A 22,817-nucleotide genomic window follows, 5' to 3' on the forward strand; every position below is an offset into this window, starting at 1 on the left:
CCAGGTCTGGGGAGCAGTAGGTCGCCAGGGTCACCACATCCAAGCACCAGGAGGAGTTGATGAGGAGGCAAACCCCTCCACCCTTCGCTTTGCCTGAAGATGCCGTGCGGTCCGCCCGGTGAATAGAGAAGCCTTCAGGTTGTATGGCACAGTCCGGTGAGGCGGGGGTAAGCCATGTCTCTGTGAAACAGAGCACACAGCAGTCTCTTACTTCCCTCTGAGAGGTAAGTCTGGCGTTAAGTTCATCCAGCTTGTTTTCGATCGCTTGGATGTTTGCCAGGAGTATGCCGGGGAGAGGGGTCTTGAAACCACATTGCTTCAGTCTAACCTGCAGACTGCCGCGTTTCCCTCGCTTCCTCAGTCAGCGGCTGCTGCTGGATGGTCCTGGGATCCGATGGGAGACGTCTGACCTTGTGGAAGGTAGGTGTTTGCGTCTGGCGGGGTCCAGGGTGCTGGCGGGGACCAGGGCACTGGTTACATTTCTGGGGTCGCATCTGGCAGGGTCCTGCGCGCTGGTTGAGGTAGAGGGGTTGCTAGGGGGGCGAGTTTGCGATCCGGATATGTTCCACCGTTCTGCAGGCACGGGAATACCTTGCAGCGCGTTCGGGTCCTCGCGCGCGATCTCCGCCATTTTAGGGGTCCTGGGTCGTGGGCAGGGACTTCTTGAGGCAGGTTGGGCTGAGTCCCGTGGTCTGGTCCCTCCCTGGGCACTCCTGGGGTCAGGTCTTGAAGTAGGCCCAGTCAGGCCTCCACGTGGATTTTTTTTTCTTCCATCTCCAGATAGGTCGGGTTGCTGTACGGGCCTCTCCAGGTCGGGTCACTGGGCGGGTCTCTCGGGGTCGAGTTGGGCCGGGTCTTGTCGTCGGGGGTTGGGTCGGGAGCTCCGGGACTGGGCCGGGCGATCCGGGGCTGGCGTCGGTTGTTCGGCTGGGTTGGGAGCTCCGAGGTCCGGGTCGGCATCAAATCGAGGTCGGGGCTTCACTTCTGGTTTGGGCCTGATCCACCTCCAGGTCATGGAAGTCGTGGAGGTCAGGTCGGGTCAGGTCAAAAGGTCTCCACAGGCCTCGGAGGATGTTCAAGCCTGCAAGAAAAGATAAAAGAGAGAGGTTAGTAATAATGTTAGTCTTAGAATTGAATTTTAAACAATTAGAACAAGTACAAGTTAAGTAAAAAGTGGATCTGTTGCTGAGAGCTCGCAGAGAATTGCCTCGCTCCGGCGCCATCTTATGTCTCATCACATAGGGAAGGAAGGAGAGACTACATAATGTAGTAATTGATTCCTGTTTACCCGCGTTAATGTTCATTTGCCTCTTGTTTGTTAGTTCAACTCATCTGGAATATTGGGCGAGATCTTCTGGGCAGGATCTCCCAGTCCCGCCGATGGTGCACCCCTGCCACGGGTTTCAAGGCGACGTGAGGTGGAGTGAATAGAAAATCCATTGACAGCGGTGGGACAAGAAAATGTGCTGTGGGGCAATAAGACCACAAGACATCGGAGCAGAACGAGGCCATTGGACCCATCAAGTTTGCTCTGCCATTTAATCGTGGCAGATATTTTTCTCGCCCCCATTCTCTTGCCTTCTCCCCATAACCCCTCATCCACTTATTGATCAAAAACCTATCTATCTCTGTCTTAAAGACACTCACTGATTTGGCCTACACAGCCTTCTGCGGCAAAGAGTTCCACAGATTCACCACCCTCTGGCTGAAGAAATTCCTCCTCGTCTCTGTTTTAAAGGATCGTTGCTTCAGTCTGAGATTGTGTCCTCTGCTTCTAGTCTATCCTACAGGTGGAAACATCCTCTCCACGTCCACTCTATCCAGGCTTCACAGTATCCTGTAAGTTTCAATAAGATCCCCCCCTCATCCTTCTAAACTCCAACGAGTACAGACCCAGAATCCTCAACCGTTCCTCATACGACAAGCTCTTCATTCCAGGGATCATTCTTGTGAACCTCCTCTGGAACTTTTCCAAGGCCAGTACATCCTTCCTTAGATACAGGGCCCAAAACTGCTCACAATACTCCAAATGGGGTCTGACCAGAGCCTTATACAGCCTCAGAAGTACATCCCTGGTCTTGTATTCTAACCCTCTCGACATGAATTCTAACATTGCATTTGCCTTCTTAACTGCCGACTGAACCTTAAGAGAATCGTGAACAAGGGGGAAAAGGCAGGGGAGTGGCAGTGAGGCATGATGAAGGGCAGTGAGCCAGCGTTTGGAGAGCTGGTGCAGACACGATGGGCCAAATGGCCTCCTTCTGCACCGTAACAATTCTGTGATTCTGTGCTTAATGGTGCAAACTGTAGGTTTTCTATTTTTTAAAATAAATTTGGAGTACCCAATTATTTTGTTTTCCAATTAAGGGGCAATTTAGGATGGCCAATCCACATAACCTGCATATCTTTGGGTTGTGGGGGTGAATCCCACGCAGACACGGGGAGAATGTGCAAACTCCACACGGACAGTGACCCAGGGCCGGGATTCGAACCCAGGTCCTCAGCACCGCAGTCCCAGTGCTATCCACTGTGCCACATGCCTCCCCGACGATAGGTTTTCGAATGGCTTTTTGTGTGAGGAAGGAGCACAACCAGTAACAGGGCTTTGAGGTTATATTCGTGTTGGCCATAAGCCAATCCCAAAGTCTTTCCTCTTTAGGATATTGATGTCAAAGACGAGTAGAAGGGGTCCTCGGTGGCCAGAGCAAATATGCAAGACCACGTGTCTGAAAGATTGAACATGGGACATTGGCACAATAGTATTAGTCATTCCATTGTGTGATTCAATATATTTCTGCCAGAAGCAAATCTAAATCTAAATTCCTGTCTCCTCAAGTAAATTATAATCAGTCCATTCAGGTAATTGGGTTCTGAACTGTATTCTGCTGTAATCTCTTCTATCAGATTTGAAAAATACTCAGTTGCAGCTCATCAGAAAGGACAAATTGGAGGTTAAAGATAAGCTTGTACCTTGTAAGCTCCTTCAAAATGACCAGCATTTATTTTGAAATATAGACAGTAGTCTATTCTTTTACTGAACCATGGAGTCTTGGGCTGATTACAGCATTGGAGGAGGCCATCCGGCCTGTTGTGTCTGTGCTGGCTCTGAAGAGCAATTCAGCTATTCCCCAGAGCGCAGCACAAAGAAGATTCATATAATTGTCAATCTTCTTTTTCACTAGAGCTCTCACCTGTGGTTCGGCAGGTACGGCTTCAAGACTGGTGATTGGTGCGTTTCCTCATAACATCAGTCACAATGAAGTGATGATCATTGGGGATCTTTTAGTGTTGTGATCACAGCTGATGTTAAGTTGAAATGTGCCTGACCTGATTTTTCTTTTGTATTGTCGCAGCGAGGAGGGAAAGCTACTGAACCCAAAAGCACAGGACTCCAGTGGTAACTTTCAAAGTTTGAGGAATTAAAAGTTTGAGGAATTAAAAGTTGAAAGAAGTTTAAAAGGGAAAAGATAAAACCAAAACACACAAGATAAAAGGTACGCAGTTAGAAAGATTTTACAAAATAACCCCCAAAATGTTTTATCAAATGCCCACAATAAAATTCTCTTTTTGACCGCAGCCCTTATCGATTCTGAACCATAAAATCCAGGACTATTGCCCATACCGAGAAATTGCTTTAATTGTAAACAGAAGTGCAATCCACAACGTCTGAGAACGAAACTACGCTGAAGTGTTCTTTCCAAGAGGAGATCCAGAAGTAACTGTTTCTCAGGAAAAATATTTGGCTGACCCAAAAATGAGTTGCCTACTTCAATTAAAGGCATTCACAGCTTTCCGACACATGCCAAAGCACGGCAGCTGGCTTTCAATGGAACGTCCCCTGACAGCAAGTCCCTACAGTTGAAACCCTATCATTATAAATACCCTTTTATACCCCTTACATCTTAGTTCTGCCTTATCTTCAAAAACTCCTTTGAAAATTCAGTTTCCCAAATATTTAAACTTTTTATGTTCCTGTGTTACCTCCATTTTGGGCCTACAAAGTTTCAAAACACCTGCCCCTGTTTACTTACAAATCTCCTGTAAAATGCAAATGTTCTTTGGCACCTATGCGACCCCTTTAAATGTAACATCTCCAGATCAATTGCAACTTACCTCCAAATGCAAATTTCAGATTGACTCTGTTTACTTGTACGTTAAGACCCACCATAAGGCCTCCTCACAAAATTCAAAAGGAAGACACCTTTTATCTTTTGTCCCTTAGATTCCACAGACAATCTGACTCCAAAAATCACTCCTCTAATTAACCCTAGACAACACCCATCATAGCTTTACCTTACCAACACAGCATATACACCTAAATACAGAAATATACATAGATTGTCACATCAGGATGAGATATTAGGACAGGTGACCAAAAGCTTGATCAGAAAGAAGGGTTTTGAAGCAAGAGAGAGAGAGGTACAGAGACATAATGGTTTAGAAAGGGAATTCCAGAGTTAAGGACTAGTTTGGAATCCTGGAAGGGTGAGAACAAATCGGCCAAAAGACTTCCTCGTTCCAAAGGATGACGCTTTCAATATTGTTTCTTCATATTTCTAGAATGTGTAGCCAACAGCTTCCATCTCTTGACCATTTGATGATTCCATCCCTAGCCCTTCTATATTTATCAGCATTCATGTCATCACTATCTTCTCCATTCCCAATGTCCATCCATTGCTCCAAGTTGCCCCAGTCTCCTTATTGTCAAACACTCCTCACCTCCCCAACAATGCTGAATTCCCTACAAGCTAAAGTCCATTTAAAACTTCAAACTTCGCCCATATCTGGGGTGAATCCTCGGGAGATGTTCTGAAGTGGCTGCTAGGGGTACATATTTTTACTCTTCTTTTTCCTTGTTCACATTCCCTCTCTCATATTCATTATCACCATTCTTGCGATCTCAGTGCCAGATTGGAGCCCCTGTAGTGATAATCGTCTGACAGCAAATGACTTGTTTGATTATAGTAAGAAGTCTTACAACACCAGGTTAAAGTCCAACAGGTTTGTTTCAAACACGAGCTTTCGGAGCACGGCTCCTTCTTCAGGTGAATGCTGAAGATTGTTTGATTATGTCACTATAGTGTGACAGATTAGGGTGTGGGGAGTGATAGGGACAGAGAACAGGCCATGGGTGCACCGAAGTGTGGGACTGGGAAGCCTATGGATGGATTTTCGAACTGGGTTCTGGAAAGTGACACACTGAGTTGTAACTCTGTGCCTGAACTGTGTAATTTTTGTGACACAATCTGTGATCTAACAGCTCCATTGACTTGAGGGACAAATTCCGCAATGGCCGCTAAATCTCATGAGAGACCAAAAATGGACTTTGCTGCATGGAGATCTCAGAATGAGATCTTCCCTGCCCCCTGCCAGTGATGTAATCAGGTTTACAGACCCAGGAGGGGTGTGAGCCTAATTTTCATAAATTAACATTATATTAGAGGGCTTGACGCCTCTATTTCCACTCGCATTCTAACTTCCCACCTGCCAGCAAGGGGAGTTAGGTGCTGTCAACTTCCAGCTCAGCACTTCAAATTAATTCAAGCGTAAAGGGGTGTGATTGGAATGCACTTAACTCTCTTTGATGTGGTTGACATTTGTAAACATTGTGGCTATAGCAATTAGAGTAACTTATCCACAAAGAAGATGAATGAAGCAAGGCTAACAATTGTTTTTGGAAGCCGTCAATCAAAGCCCACTAAGCGAAATGAATAAATAGCTTGGGGCTGAAGGATCTGAGGGGTTTAAACACAGGTCACATGTGGTACTTCCTGGTGAGTCTTACAACTGTAATTCTTTTCACTGCCCCGATCTGAACTTCTCTCTAGCTTCTTCTCTTTTCGGAGGGTGGGGGGGGGGGGGGGGGGGGGGGGGAGAGGTTCCCCTTTAATTAGGGTGTCTTTGCGAATGGTTCCTTTAGTTAGGTAGTCTCTGGGGGGGTTTGGTTAGGGGTCCCTATGGGGGTCCTTTTAGTTGGGGATCTGTGGGGGGTAAGGGTTGCCCTCGGATGGACTTTGGGGGCAACTCTCTCAAAGAATTACCCCCTTAGCCCACAGAGAGGGCAAGCACGTCAGGTTGACGTTTGGCGATACGTGTAGTAATCCCAGCCCATGTGATTCCCGGCCCGATCGGCATAGGGTGGTGGGTTTGGCACCGGTCGGGATTCTCGACTTCGTCCGGATGCCCGATTCCCTGCCCGATCGGTGTTGCAGGGTGGAGAATCCAGACCTTTGTTCATACCAGCGAGCAAATGATATAAAATATATTTAAGTATAACGAAGATTGTCCGCTTATTATAGAACCCATCCAATGGCCAAACAATCTACTTTTCCAGTTCACAGTGGGGTGATAATTATGCACACTTTGCATGTAAAGCTGGCCAATGGGATTATAATCGCAATAAAGGCACCGAGGAGAGGAACCAGTAGACAAACGAGTCAGAGGTCGAGGTTCGGGTGAGATTAAAAGATTCTTCACAAGGCAAAGAAAAAGTGGAGGGAAAATCGAATGGAAAGTTTGGGTTTATGGCAAGGGGCTTAGAATTCGGCAAGGAAGAGCGACGGCAATTTTATGTCGAGACTCGGCCAGAGGCTTTACATTTTACACATCCTGTCTGCGTAAAGTGGTACAGATTTTGGAGAATGCCGCACAACGATTTTCCAGGACGACACAAAGGGACTATTATGGGAGGCCAGCGAATTTGCAAGATGAGAATGTTGAGGACAATAATTTAATTGAGGTTTTGAAACTGGTGAGGTGAGTTGACAGCAGAGCTGGGGAATCAATATTTCTTCTCTTGGAAGAACCTAGACTGTTTTAAAAAAAAAACGCAAATCATTTGAGATTTTAAACTTCAGCAAAGGACTGATAGAATGTGGAGCACACTGGCTAAAAAGTCCACAGAGGCACTTCATTGAGATGTCAAAAGGAAGTTACTTAGTTTGGAAGTAAGGGCACAAAATGATTTTGGAAATATGTGAATTGGGATTGAAAACGTTTCAAGGGTTTTATTTTTCCCTGCTACTTCAGGGAGTGCAAGCATAGAACATGCCGGTGTTAGATTAAGATTCACATAACAGTTGGAGTCAGGCACGTGGCATTAACATTGGCTGTTTATTCATTTAAACAATTATATAAATCCCCCTTTGGCCATTGCTCACTTGAAATCTTTCCACATTGTTCTGTTGGCTCTTACGGTGAATTTGTTCGACAGTCTTTATTAAGTTAACTGGAATTCTATTAAATTTAAATATTCTCCACAGAGTGAGACTGTAAATGTTATTGAAAGGTCTGTGAAAATTGATGAATTTTAATATTGATGATAATTGAAATGTCAAAACCTGCGATGCTTGTCATGAAAATTTGTTTGTAATTTTGAGAGCAGCGTGGAAGCTTTAACCATACAGAACAGAAGGGTTTAAATCTACTGGTTCAAAATATAAAATTTTCAAACCCAGGCCTGACCTGCTTCCAACCTGCTTCATGGGTAACACGGTGGGACAGTGGTTAGCACTACTGCCTCACAGCGACAGGGACCCACGTTTGATTCCGGCCTTGGGTTACTGTCTATGTGGAGTTCTCCCAGTGTCTGCATGGGGTTTCCTCCGGGTGCTCTGGCTTCTTCTCACAGTCCAAAGATCTGCAGGCTAGGTGAGATTACGGAGATAGAGCGGGAGAGTGGGAGTGGGCCTAGGTAGGCCCTCTTTCAAAGGGTCGGTGCAGACTCGCTGGGACGAATGCTTTCCTTCTGCACTGTAGGGGTTCCATAGATCTGCCCAGTTCTGGTTTTAAAAGAGGTGGGTGGAGGGGAGGAAGTGGTGGGGATGGTGGGTGGGAGGGGGAGAGAAGGGGGGGGGGGGGGGTTGGCAGGGGGCAGATGGTCTACCTACTGTCAAGAGAAGGGTGGCTTATTAACACGGTTTAATGCCTCCATCTTAATTGCATCTTTCCACCCATGGTATCAGAGTTTACACTCTGGTGAAGTTCCCAGGGATATTTGATCATGTTAGTAAGTGCAATAGAAATGCAAGTGCTGTTATCCAACAAGATATGGCCCCTTCACTTGGAGGTCCTTGTTTAGAGGCTTTGAAAGTGACAGCCTTTCCATATTTCTGGGTGGCTATTTTTCAGCACTTCCCTCAAAACGTCCTGTAACATCCTTGTCACTTGCCTATTTGTGCAGGTGCTCCCAAGAATTGAATAGGTCACATTGGGGTGAGATATTGGTGTGGCATGGTAGCACAGTGGTTAGCACTGTCGCTTCACAGCTCCAGGGTCCCAGTTTCGATTCCCGGCTTGGGTCACTGTCTGTGTCGAGTCTGCACGTTCTCCCCGTGTCTGCGTGAGTTTCCTCCGGGAGCTCCGGTTTCCTCCCACAGACGTGCCGGTTAGGTGGATTGGCCATGCTAAATTGCCCTTCGTATCCAAACGGGTTGGGTGGGGTTGCTGGGTTACGGGAAAGGGCGGAGGTGTGGGCTGAGGTTGGGTGCTCTTTCCAAGGGCCGTTGCAGAATCGATGGGCCGAATAGTCTCCTTCTGCACTGTAAATTCTATGTGGCGGCAACATCACTGGACTCGTAATCCAGAGGCCCAGGTTAGTGTTCTGGAGGCCTGGGTTTAAATCCCATCATGGTAGCTGATGGAATTTAAATGCAACTAATAATATCTGGAACTGAAAGCTTTGTGCAGTAATCATGAAGCCATTGTCGATTGTTGTAAAAACAAAACACCTGGGCTTCACTCCTTAAGGAAGGAAATCTGCTGTCTTTTCCTGGCCTGACCTACTTGTACCTCCAGGCCCACAGCCCTTTGAAATGACCGAGCTTGCCAATCAGTTGAAGAACAATTCGCAATGGGAAACAGATGCTGGCCTTGCCCTATTGTCATGATGACATTGTTAAGGACAGGAGGGGCTTTACTGTCCATTTGGTCCAAAGGTATTTGATTTTGATTTCCCCCTTTTATAAGTGGCGACATACTTCCCAACCCCTCGGTTTTGGGGTGACCCAATTTCTATTAAGAACTCCACAGCAAATTTGAGTTAGGTTGAACTCAGAGGGTTATTTTATTTGCACAGTCTGGGAATATGGGAGGGGGTGTGGCTATGCACCGGGATCGAGAAAGAAAGACTTCCAGGGAAAAGACCACAGAACTATTGTTCCACCTGACTCCAAAGTTCGGAACCAAAAGTCCATTGCTGAATACCTTCACCCTTACAAAACCCAAAAACCCTGGCCGGGATTCTCCCTCATCCGGCGGGGCGGGGAGTCCTGGCGTGATGGAGTGGCGTGAACCACTCTGGTGTCCGGCCGCTCCGAAGGTGCGGAGGTCTCCGCACATTTAGGGACCAAGCCCTAACATTGAGGGGCTAGGCCCACGCCGGAGTGGTTGGCGCTCCGCCGGCTGGCGCGGACGGCCTTTGGCGCTGGCGGGGACGCCCCTTATGCTTGGTCCTCTGGAGTAGAACCTGAACTCATAAACTTGGGACTCAATGGTGAGAGTAAGGCTCAGTGAGAGTTACAGTTAAGTACTGGGTTTGCCATTGTGACCATCTCCACGCCATCGGGAAATGCACGGGCGTGAGTGCACTGCCAGCGAATCGGAGGATCACACTGAAGGAGGGAAGCTGAAGGAGAACCCCGCCTCTCTCTTTGTTTGTTTATGAATATATTGTGCAGCTTCGAGTAAGTATAAGTGATTTTGACCTTGTGATTTTGACCAATAATCATCAATTGGTTGTGAGTATAATTCTTGTCACACTCAGGATTGTTCAACAAATGCTGTCCAATCACAGAATCTTGGGGCATTCCTCATAGCCACACATTGATCCATCAGAGTTCATTTGCAAACCAATCAGCACCCATTTCTCAAGCAGTATAAATCATTGGTCGCTTTGGAATTTGGTGCTTTTACATTTTTCCTGAAGAGTACAAGTCAAAAAGCATCTACAATGTGAGTCTTTTTTTCTAAAGTACCCGAGTCCCATACTACCAAGTTCAATCTTGCCTCATGATATTTTCAATCAGATGTTGGTTGCGACAACCAGATGTACTAGATTTTGTAGTGATTTTGCTTATTTATTTTCTGGCAGTTTTCTGGGTGTTAAAGTTTAGTTTAATTATTCTCTTAATTTTCATGAAACGTCATTTCCGACTTTTGTTCCAACTGGTCGACTGTTTTCTTGAGAAGTTCTCCCTGCACCCATTTCCCAAAGACCCCTCCATTCCACTTCATCATTTCCACTTCTTAAATGGCTTCCATTTCGATGCAAGCAGCTCAAGGGAAATTGGAAGAATTGGTTTCATGTACCATGGGTGGGACAGCTTGGTGCTGACAGCAGGGGGCATCGTTGTTGGCAGGATAGGAAAATTTGGAGCGCCGTTGACTTTTAACGGTTCTCAAATATTCCCATCCTGTCCACAAAGATGCCCCCCAGTATCGGGGTTAGAATATCTGGCGCCACGCCCAAACTGCGATCCGAGCCAGAGGAAAGAAGAAAAATACACACCTCACGGGCAGCAGCAGAAAGATTCCATGTCCAGGTTTACAATTGCCTGGCCCTCATCGACACTATTGGAGCACTGGAACTTGCGCCATTTAGACTAGTTGAACTCAACACGCCTTTCTCTCACCGTGGAGGTCCTCTCTGCAAACCATACAACCGTCAGCCAGCCACCCTCTGAAGGAATGCACCTTTTGGGCCCTGAAATCAGATAAAATTATATATTTTATTTTTATTGTGGTCTTGCCCTGAACCCCTTTTGTATTGTATGAGTGCACAACGGGCGGACAATTGCGAAACCCCTTTCCCGTGTTTCGTCTATGTGTGAAATGGACCAGCTGTCTTCTTCTACCTTATGTCGGGTTCGCTGTGCGAGTCATTCACTGGGGATTGGAACACTTCAAATTTAAGGGACTGGATTCTCTCTCGGCGGGAACCTCCCCTCCATCAGTAGTGCACTCACGCCCGAACCTTACCCGACGGCGTGGGAAACCCCAGAATGGGAAACCCCATTGGCCGGCTGCCAGCGAGGGCGCATGTGAAGAAGAATTCCGCCCAACGTTTGGGGAAACTACGTCACCACTTGCAAAGGGAAAATCAAAAATCACAAACGTCTTTCTGTTTACAGATGGGTATTGGGGGGAGAGCTCAGGACTGTTTAAATTAATCCCCCCCCCCCCCCCCCCCCCCTCCTGACTGCAACAACTGTAAGAGGAAGCAGAAGTCAGACGAAGAGAACAGACCGGCAATACTAATAGGCAAATAAAAAATATCAGATACACCTGCTGAGGGTAGGAACAGCCTGAAGAAATCAGGAATTGTTGAAACGTTCAATAATTCACTCTACTCTTAGGCAAAGCTGTGCTTCGAGTTCAGTTCCAGTCAAGCCAGCCCGGGAACCTGTCACACACACTAAGGTCACGAGCCTAAGTGCTGTGGAAGGACTCAAACCAGCCAGGTTAGATATGTCAAAGTGCCAACATCACAAGCTGGGATTTTCAGCTGATTCACAAATCAGGTTCTTCCAGAGAGTGGTGGCATTGAATACAGATCAGACACTCCACATGCTTTGTGCAGACTACCGAATGGAAGAACTGAAAGATATGGCAATGGCCCAGATTTCAATTACGGTGACCACAAATGTCCTTAAATTAGCTTTTTCTGATTTTTTTGTGGGAATTGTGCATTGCTGCCAAGACCAGCGTTTTTCGCTCATCCCTAATTGCCCTTCAGAAGGTGGTGCTGAAATGTCCCTTCTTGCACCTGCTCTCTGCACGGTGTTGGCTCATTGCATCAGGTGGATTTGAGATCTCAATTCTTCTAGGAAAGGAAAAGAGATGCCAGGTTAGTCCATTTGTCAACAAATTATTGGCCAGAAAACCAGGCAGACGTCCTTAGTTCTTCAAATAGAGCAACGGGCCCTTTTATTACCACCCCAGAGGGGAGATGGGGCTTCAGTTTAACATCTCTTTCGAAAGACGGTAGGCTGTATTTTATGGGGCCGGTTGGACTGCTTATCCACCGCTCCCTCATACCTGTTGAAGTAAAGTCGCTATATGTCAGCATGCCCCGTGGCCACAACAGGTTTCAGGCAGGATAAATCGGTCAAGAGTGGGACTTGTGCCCTTCACTCAGGCCTAAGGCCCGCCCTCAGGAGCGGTTGGCCAATCCAATTGTCCAGCTTCTCTATCAGACCCGGCAACGCCAGAGCTGAGCGGTGGGTACTGTCAGGACTTCAGGGCGAGTGTTTGAGGAATATCATGGCTGCCTGAGAAGTTTAACCACAGCGTTATAGGACTGAGTTTCGGAGGAACGTCTTCACCCAAAGGGTTGTGAATCTATGGAATTCCTTGCCCAGTGAAGCAGTTGAGGCTCCTTCATTAAATGTTTTTAAGGTATAGATAGATAGTTTTTTGAAGAATAAAGGGATTAAGGGTTATGGTGTTCAGGCCGGAAAGTGGAGCTGAGTCCACAAAAGATCAGCCATGATCTCATTGAATGGCGGAGCAGGCTCGAGGAGCCAGATGGCCTAATCCTGCTCCTACTTCTTATGTTCTTATGTTTTAGGGTGGAGAGGCACCCATCTGCCATATGGCTCAGGATGGGGAGGGATCTCAGAGTATGGGGAGAGGAGAGAGGAGTATGCGGAGGGTGGTGGTGGTGGTGAGAGTTCAGTTGGGGAACCAGCATAAAATGAAAGGATGTGTGACACGTTGGGGTCTGTGCCCACGATGCACTCAGTCCAGCTCTAAAATGTTACCCACCCCTCTCCTCCTTCCTGTCATTTCTCATATCCTTTGTAAATGGCCTGCCCACTCCCGGCCAACTGCCCACGTCAACCTTGTTATGGTGTAGGCAATGTATTATTTAGGCCTGTCGGCTTGTTAATAAGCCTTCATTGTGTAGAAACACAAGGCTGCCGATTTTGGTGCCTGCCCAACCAGTGTTTAATGGGGGTGAGCTTGGGTGTAGGCGGAGTCTGCACGTTCTCCCCGTGTCTGCGTGGGTTTCCTCCGGTTTCCTCCCACAAGTCCTGAAAGACGTGCTGTTAGGTAATTTGGACATTCCGAATTATCTCTCTGTGTACCTGAACAGGTGCCAGAATGTGGCGACTAGGGGCTTTTCACAGTAACTTCATTGCAGTGTTAATGTAAGCCTACTTGTGACAATAAGGATTATTATTATTATTACCCAACCTATGTAAAATCCAACCCAGCATCTGCTAGTGCAGTACTCCCGCAACACTGCACTGGACCGGGAGTGTCAGCCTGGACTTCAGGATGACTAATGGGGCCAGGAACTTACAACCTGCTGTCTCAGAGGTAGAGGTGTCTCCAAAGTGTACCAAGCTGACATCTTCAAAGTCAATTAAAATAAAGACAGCTAAAAGCACCAGTAAAGGAATGGGCGGGTTGGGTCCAATGACCTTTTGCTGTTCCCTCTGAGACTGTTCTCTGGTCTCTGAAGGCATCGTTTAATATTTCAGTGATAAGCAGCATTGATCGAAAGGATTTAACCATTTTGGAAGAAATCGATGAGAGAATTTCTGTTGCCCTGTTCAACTGAGAGATGCTTCTCGCCCCAGGACATCGAACAACAGGTCATAAATGAATAAGTGAATGAAAAACCGCAATCTTTATTCTTTCCCGAAGTAAGTAATCTGCTGTTCCTGTTTACACCCATTTCAATAAAGTAGGCATGTTGCCGGTTTTACCAATAATTTTCTCGCAAAGGTATTCAGACAGAAAACCAATTACTGTCGCTATTTAAATCACCTAGTACATTTCAAAGTTATTGCTCATGTCTAGACTGAGGCTGGGAAGAAAATCTTGCTGTCCTAAGAAGAATAAACTTGGAGCTCATAAAATATTCTGATTCGATTGAAACCCAACAGTTGCAACGTGTTTTGGTGATGAATACGTCTAACGGGGATAGAAACCGTCACCAAGGAAAAATGGTGGAATTAAATTGAGAGCAAACGGTAAACAGGAATAATTTAAAAGTAAACTGCATTTTAATCCACACCATGGAGCCTTGATTTTTAATTTTACTTGTTTCACTGAGATTTCAGTGGTTTCTGAAATTTCACTGAAGCAAACACAGAACAAAATTAAAAATCCTCTCTAATCATTCTTGTAAATTGCAGGTCCATCTGAAAATCATAAAATCTACAGTACAGAAGGAGGCCATTTGGCCCATCGGGTCTGCACCGGCCCTTGGAAAGAGCACCCTACCTGAGCCCTCGCCTCCACCCTATCCCTGTAACCCAGTAACCCCACCTAACCTTTTTGGACACTAAGGGCAATTTAGCATGGCCAATCCACCTAACCTGCACATCTTTGGATTGTGGGAGGAAGCTGGAGCACCCGAAGGAAACCCACGCAGACATGGGGAGAACGTGGGGCAGCACGGTGGTGCAGTGGTTAGCATTGCTGCCTCACGGTGCTGCGGTCCCAGGTCCGATCCCGGCTCTGGGTCACTGTCTGTGTGGAGTTTGCATATTCGCCCCGTCTTTGCGTGGGTTTCGCCCCCACAACCCAAAGATGTGCAGGGTAGGTGGGTTGACCACGCTAAAATTGCCCTTAATTGGAAAAAATGAATTGGGTACTCTAAATTTATTTTTAAAAAAGACATGGGGAGAACGTGCAGACTCCGCACAGACAGTGACCCAAGCCAGGAATCGAACCTGGAACCGTGGACCTGTGAAGCAACTGTGCTAACTACTGTGTTACCGTGCCACCAATGATAACAGCAAAATGCATACTCAATTTATAATGTGTAAGATTAAGTCCTTCATCGTAGAATGCAGAAAATGATAATATTGCCATCAAAATAGGACGGGCTGCATTGGGTTTTATATTGATTCTATATTTTATGCTGGTCATCTGAGGGGAAATTTGACGTTGTGTGGCTGGTACTGTGGGACAGAACAGGCACTGGGGGTAGTATGTGTTAGAATGCCGGATGAGAGTCCAACAATTTGCAATTCGTGAAACTGAGTGGAAAGGATATCTCATCACAGGAGTGATGACTCTGACCAATAGGTATCTTTTATGTTAAAACAAACTTTAATTGAAACACAGAATCAATCACATTAGCAACAAAGCAACAACTTTACAATTTACATTCAAAACATTTCTTAATGAAAAGGAAAACTTTAATTAACTCCCTACATCGGCAACTATACATATATTCCAATTAAGCAAAGACCTTGGAGAGAACCTTTCAGGAATCAGCTTAAGCCATGTTTTGTCAGACTAAAATCCTACGGCAAACTAAAAACTACAGGCAGATCTGTCTCAAACCCTTAGTAAGGCATTTTTTGGTCTCCTCCCATAAATATATCCCATGACCTGACCAGGACTAAGTAACATCTGTCATAAATTATCTACACCTTAGGGATCATCCAAAATCAAAACAACATTCCCATAGCCATCTATCTGTAACAAGTAAATGGATAAAATCAATGGGCCGGCACGGTAGCAAAGTAATTAGCACTGCTACCTCACAGACCTGGGTTTGATTCCGACCTTGGGTGACTGTCTGTGTGGATTTTGCACTTTCTCCTCGTATCTGCGTGGGTTTCCTCTGGGTGCTTTGGTTTCCTCCCACAGTCCAAAGATGTGCAGGTTAGGTGGATTGGCGATGCTAAACTGCCCCTAGGTGGGATTACGATAACAAAGTGGGGGATTGGATTGGGCCACGGTATTGTGCTGCTTCAGGGGGTTGGTGCAGATTTGATGGGCTGAATGGCCTCCTTCCACACTGTGGAGATTCTATGATTCTATGAATGATTACCTCACTTTTACAACCCCTTAACCACAGCTTTAGTAGACCTACTGCCTGTATGTATCTTAAATCAGGATTTTCAATAACATTACTGCAACAAATATAAAATATATTTACAGAAACATTTCTTGCGTTCATCACAGACAGAGCTTTGCCAAAGCACATGGGACCAATCATATTGGAATCTCCACCCATTCAACATGCAATCTTCCATGTGCGACTTTCCCTGAGATTCTCACTAAAAATGAGCCGTTGCTATATTTCAAAGGTATAAAATGGGCCTTACTATCAGGGGTGTTCTGGGCATTCAGAGGGCCTAGACATAAGGCTGTGCAGGTACTAATTGGACTATGAAGCTCTCAGTACAGCATGAAGGAAGCCCACACACCTTTTACGAACATTGCAGACAGATAAGCTGGAGGGCATATCAGCAAGATTTGAAGTGCTGACTCGTCTATTTAAATTAGGATCCTTTCGATTTTGAAAGTTCGTGGTGCTTTCACATGTGCTGAGCACTCACAGGTCAACATGGTAACAACCGGTAGGAAGCCCCCCCACGGTGACCTGAATATGGAGTTGAGAGGAGCAGCATTGAAATTTAATTCACCCGCACTTGAGCATCTCTCCTGATTTCCATTGACTGTTGTTCCATTATCTGACATGATTACTTCAGGTATCCCATGGGATGCAAAACACTGACGCAATTTCTCAACTTTGGCATGCAATACCGTAGACTTCATTTCGAACAGTTCCACCCACTTTGAATGGGCATTTATCAGGAGCAAACACATCATGCCCAAAATAGCCCCACATAATCAACGTGGACTCACACTCATGGCCGACCAGGCCATTCCAAAGTGTGTAAAGGGGCTGTAGTGGACAATTTCTGTTGCAACTGGCACTGATTGCAGTGCTGATGTTATTTTAGTAACACATGTATGAGGGCCAACAATGTTGACAAATTCGGCAAAAAACACCCATAATAATTCACCATTCCTAAGAAGGCTTTCAAATCAAATGTGTCTCTGGGGGCTGGTGCCTCCTTTATTGCTCTAACCTTGCCTTCCATGGGGTGCAACCCATGCATGTATCCGGCAACCCAGATTTAGTAGGCCACAAACGAGTCCGAAACGAGTGGGTCAAGAGAAAACCTGGTTTATTGCAAAGCAATTATATTTACAACATACATCAGATCACAGCCGGGTATACATTGTCAGTACCATACCTGGCTGACTTTATACAGATCTCAAACATGAATGTGTTAAGGCCCCCCCGCCCCCTTAGCCGAGGAGTTTGTGTTCGGCAAGAGCCACGGAGAGACTCTTTGCTCTATCCCGTAGGACCCGTGCAGGTTATAAAACCAGGTAAGCCGTTGTAGAGATCTACCGTGCGGTTCAAGTGCAGTCTCGCATACACTTTAAAACTTGGTAGAAATTTGAGTTATACTTCTTGGATGCAAATTAAGAATCTTTTATTGCCTCTACTGATTACAATTGAGAGAAACTTAAATGTATTCTCAATAAAGCCTTGCAAGCAAAAGACTTAAAGAGAAGTCATTTATAAAACAATTTTAACTTCCAAAAATAATACAGAAATGGTTTCTTGCTTAAGGCAAAGACAACTTGCGCAGACTTCAAGAGTTTTAGAAGGGGAATAATGCAAAGAAGGATAGCGAACAGCCAAGTAAAAGTATAGATTGATCCGGATAGAAAATGGCTGTCCGGACTCTTATGTTTAAGGAAAATGTTATCAGTCTGAGGCCATCTGTCCCTACCTCTATGTCGTCCTGATTGGTTTGGATGAGGTTCAAATACATTTGATTGGAGAGTTAACTCAATGTGCAACATAAGTTTTAAATGTTTCATGTTTGAATTTTTGTGTGTGCTATGGAATGTGATTTTGTGCTGTAATCGAGTCTGGTTCTTACTGGTTTTCTGCTAACTTTCATTTTATCCATACTCTGAACAATGGTGGATTCGTATTGCTATGGTGCTTATTTCGACCTTGATCTGATTACTGGTACAGCTCATTTCTTAATATAAAGCTAATTTTGAATTCTGTTCATTATAACAATAGTCAGTTCATATTGTCAGTAAAAGTGTTGCATTTATCTCCAGCTAATTTGTGGATGTGTCAAGTTCTGTACCTCTGTTCTTGCAAGCTATGTGTTTTGTCATGGCCTAAGGTTAATTCCTTTTTAAAATGGGTTTTAAGACTGGGCTTTAATATTTACATTAAAATTGTCTTTTACCTATCAGAAATAGCTGATTTCCTTCAGCCATTTCATTGGCCTATAAAGTATATTTCTCCTTCTTGAGGTCAAATCCAGCCTCTTGATATCTTCTTAGCACTTCTAAGTTAGCTAGGTGCTTGGCTTCCGTTGATCCCGCTATCAATACATCATCCAGGTATACTGCTACATGTGGCAATCCTTGTAACAAACTTCCACCATTGTCTGGTAAATGGTACAAGCTGACGTCACGCTGAAAGGCAGGCGCATATACGAAACAAACCCTTTAGAGTGTCTACCATAACTTCGAAAAGAATCATCCAACTCAAGCTGCTGATAGGCATGGCTCATGTCTAACTTTGTCCAAGATTGGCTTCCAACCAGCTTTGCATCCAAATCTTCCATCTTTGGGACACGTGTCTAGCTTGGCATCCAGATTCATTGTCAATTCTAGCCCCCACAAATGCAGATGGTCTTGTCTGATTTTATCACAGGAACTATCGGGGCTGCCCATTCTGCACCTGGACAGGCAGGATGATTCCCAGCTCTTCTAACCTTTCCAATTCTGCCTCCACTTTTTCTATCAGCCGATCGGCCCTCAAAGGGACCAGACACCACAGGGGCCTTGACAGGGTAGATGCTGAAAGGTTGTTTCCCCATGTGGGAAAGTCTCGGGCCCCATTGTCAGTGTAAGGGGTTGCCCATCGAAGTCAGAGATGAGGAGGAATTTCCTCTCCCTCCCAGAGCATAGTGAACCTGTGGAATTCTTTACTGCAGAGAGCTGTAAGAAGCTGGGTGAGTAAATATGTTCAAGACTGAGATAGACAGATTCTTAATGAATGAAGAGGTATGGTGATAACCTGGGAAATGGGATTAGAATAGTTTTTTTTTAAAATTAGCTCCGTAGAACATAGAACAGTACAGCACAGAACAGAACAGGCCCTTCGGCCCTCGATGTTGTGCCGAGCCATGATCACCCTACTCAAACCCACATATCCACCCTATACCCGTAACCCAACAACAAACCCCCCCCCGCCCCCCTAATTAACCTTACTTTTTTTTTAGGACACTACGGGCAATTTAACATGGCCAATCCACCTAACCCACACATCTTTGGACTGTGGGAGGAAACCGGAGCACCCGGAGGAAACCCACGCACACAGGGGGAGGACGTGCAGACTCCACACAGACAGTGACCCAGCCGGGAATCGAACCTGGGACCCTGGAGCTGTGAAGCATTTATGCTAACCACCATGCTACCCTGCTGCCCCACAGTTAGGTGATTGTTTTTGCTCGGAGGAGCCTCAATGGGTCAAAGGACCTTTTCTGTGCTACATGACTATAATCAACAAAAGTGGAGCTGAATGTAAAACTGAAATGAAATGAAAATTGCTTATTGTCACGAGTAGGCTTCAAATGAAGTTACTGTGAAAATCCCCTAGTCGCCACATTCCGGCACATGTTCGGGGAGGCTGGTACGGGAATTGAACCGTGCTGCTGGCCTGCCTTGGTCTGCTTTAAAAGCCAGCGATTTAGCCCAGTGTGCTAAACCAGCCCCGGATCATTACATCAGATCAGTCATGGTCTCATTGAATGGTGAAGAAGACTCAATGGTCCGAATGGCCTACCTCTGCTCCTGCATCTTATGGTCCTATGGTCTAAGCCCAGGGCACAACCCCAACACAGCAGGCCAATTAAATACCTTATGAAGTGTAATCACTATCGTAACAGATGAAACACTGTATCAAATTTACAAGCTCAGGCAATCAACAATGTGATAATGACCAGAAAATCCATATTTTTGTGATGTTGATTGAGAAATATCTTTTGGTCAATACCCTTGCTCTTTTCAAAATGGCGCCACATCTAACTGGAGAGGGCCTTGGTTTGATGCCTTGTTTTGAAAAACAGCAGCTCTGATAGTTCAGCACTCCAACAGAAAGAAGTCTTTGGAGTGGGACCTGAAGCCACCACATTCTGACTCAGAGCTTAAGACCAAGCCAGATCTTAACATACAGGTTCTAGCCAAGGAGAGAAGATTGTTACGTCAAAGTTGTAGGAAAGTAGCTACTGCCAAAAGTGTCTTACAGCGACGTTGCCGAGTTTTAATATTTTTTTCTAGGACAGGGTCAAATAATAATGAAGAACGTGCATGTGTTAATTTCCTGGATACATCATAGTTTATGATAGCCCAAGCTCAGAGGTGTTTGGTTCCCGCATTGTGGAACAATCTCATTTCCACAGCCTTCTGTTTTGTGTTTCAGGGATACGAGGGTCCGTAATGTATAAGAACAGAGTGGTGCAGAGTTCCAGCCCAGGAGTAATGTGGGAAAAATTTAGCTCCATATTGTGTGTGGGCACCAGAGCTACAAACCACATTTCACATGGGACGATAGTGCGGCGCCTGTGCCACCGATTGCAGCATGCCACATTGCAGCTGGAACTGAAAAGCAGCCTGAACTGTTTGTTCCTGAGAAGGAATTGGAATTATAGCCAAGTTAAACACGTCAAAGAAAAAGTAGGAGCTATGTATCTCAAACACAAGTATCTTGCAGGCCACGATACGCACGGCAGGATTATGACTCACTCCAGCATTACCATAGACTCTCAGGACTTAGATGTTTAACATTTCTCAGGCTGCATGCGATAAGCTCCTGGGCGCAGAACGTTTATTATATATTACAGAGTTGTAGAGCTTATAATGTTGCTGTAATGGAACTAAAGGTAGCTGGATGAAATGATTTGGAAAATCATCGACGATTCCCTGGATCATTCGGTTAATTGAAAACCACGGGACGCTTGGCTGAAATGCATATTTGTACAGTGGTATTTTACATTTTGCTTAATTACTTGCAGTGTATTCAATTTTGATCGGCCTGTTAAATCTATTTTACTTCATATGAAGACATTCTGGAGAAGCAGCTCCAAAAGGAACTCTTAAAATTTGAACATAGCCCCGTCCCATTTAGCTTTCCGCTCACAAGTCAGCCGAAACATCCATGATTAGTAACACAGAAATGGAGGATATCTGGATCGGAGCCTTTGCTTTGAAATTGCATTTGGGTGCAGCTCACATAACCCACATATAGCTGTGGATGATTAGCTCCACTCCCTCCCCACAGATGCTGGAGGCCCTACTGAGATTTCCCAGCATTTTCTGTTTTTGTTTCAGATTCCAGCACCGCAGTAATTTGCCTTTATCTAGATGGGGATGACGTTGAGTCATTTACATTAGAGAATGATGTGGATTGTGGGGATACTGTGTGACATTGTTGGTGCCTAGCTTGAGTGTGGGTTAACATTCCTAAAGTCAAGAAACCATTAAAGTGCCTAGACAGATTATGGTGAGGGGTAGCTCTGTCAATAAAGGTCTACATCAAAATACGACAGTGGAAGAAAATGCAACACAAATTCAAAGTACCTTTAAGAAGTACTGAATGATAATTGAAATTTTGATGAAGAAATGGATTAGAATATCTACATCGGACTTGGCAACATTGGATATGGAGGCACATAATCTACACTAGAGATGGTGTTCTGGATTTTCCTGAATTTCCACACCAGGGAGTGTACATGGGAATTTAGACCCGGATATTTGTGAGCTCCACTGGATTTGTGATCCATTTCAACCAGTGCATGAAAAATCCAGATGCTCCCACTGATGTCGTACTCAAATTCCCAATCTCTGCTCCCAGTATGTCAATCTCCATTATTGGGAGCATGGTGTTGGAACACCCACCTTTAATAAACAAGCTGAAATGCTAATACTTGTCTTCAAGTCCCTCCATGTCATCTCTCCTCCCTATCTCTGTCGTCTCCTCCAGCACCTTAACCCTCTGCATTCTCCAGCTCTGGCCACTTCCACATGTCCAATTTGCATCGCTCCACCCTTGGTGACTGTGCCTTGAGTTGCCTCGCACAAAGCTCTGAAATTTCCACCATAAAGCTGCCCTCATCTCCATCCCTCTCCTGCATTACGACGCCCTTCCTCTGAGACCTGTCACTTTGATCAAGATTTTAGTCACCGGTTCTAATACCTCCGAATCATGGAGTCATAGAATTTACAGTGCGGAAGGAGACCATTCGGCCCATCTAGTCTGCACTGACCCTTGGAAAGAGCTCCCCACCAAAGCCTACACCTTCACCCTATCCCTGTAATGAAGTAACCCCACCTATCCTTTTTGGACACAAACGGAAATTTAGCATGGCCAATCCACCTAACCTTCACATCTTTGGACTGTGGGAGGAAACCGGAGCACCCGGAGGAAACCCACGCAGCCACGGGGCTAAGGTGCAGGCTCCCCACAGACAGTGACCCAAGCCGGGAATCAAACCTGGTACCCTATGCTATGAAACAGCAGTGCTAACCACTGTGCTACCGTGATGATGAATTTGTTTGATAGCACTCCTGTGATGTGTCTTGGGACATGTTTTTACAAAAAAGACTTGCATCATTATAGCGCCCTCAATAGGCTGGAATGCCCCATAAAACCATAAGACATAGCAGCAGAATTAGTCCACATCGCCCATCGAGTCTGCTCCGCCATTCAATCATGGCTGATATTTTTCTCATCCCCATTCTCCTGCCTTCTCCCCATAACCCCTGATCCCCTTATTAATCAAGAACCTATCTATCTCTGTCTTAAAGACACTCAGTGATTTGCCCTCCAAAGCCTTCTGCGGCAGAATTCAACAGATTCACCACCCTCTGACTGAAGAAATTCCTCCTCATCTCTGTTTTGGAGGATTGTCCCATTAGTCTGAGATTGTGTCCTCTGGTTCTAGTTTTTCCTACAA

General features: G+C 45.5%; 1 long non-coding RNA gene across 2 annotated transcripts in view; it reads right to left on the minus strand.

Annotated features, from left to right (window-relative positions):
* Positions 1-332: 332 nt before the first annotated feature.
* LOC119977501 overlaps positions 333-22,817 on the minus strand; it is a 66,582-nt gene continuing 44,097 nt past the window's right edge. For both annotated transcript variants that reach the window (XR_005463203.1, XR_005463204.1), the window contains exons 2-3: positions 10,508-10,702; positions 333-1,081 (exon numbers count right to left, since the gene is read on the minus strand). This is a non-coding gene — a long non-coding RNA (uncharacterized LOC119977501). The remainder of the gene's footprint in view (positions 1,082-10,507; positions 10,703-22,817) is intronic.

Source organism: Scyliorhinus canicula, chromosome 14, assembly GCF_902713615.1.
Source record: "Scyliorhinus canicula chromosome 14, sScyCan1.1, whole genome shotgun sequence".
NCBI classification, from domain to species: domain Eukaryota; kingdom Metazoa; phylum Chordata; class Chondrichthyes; order Carcharhiniformes; family Scyliorhinidae; genus Scyliorhinus; species Scyliorhinus canicula.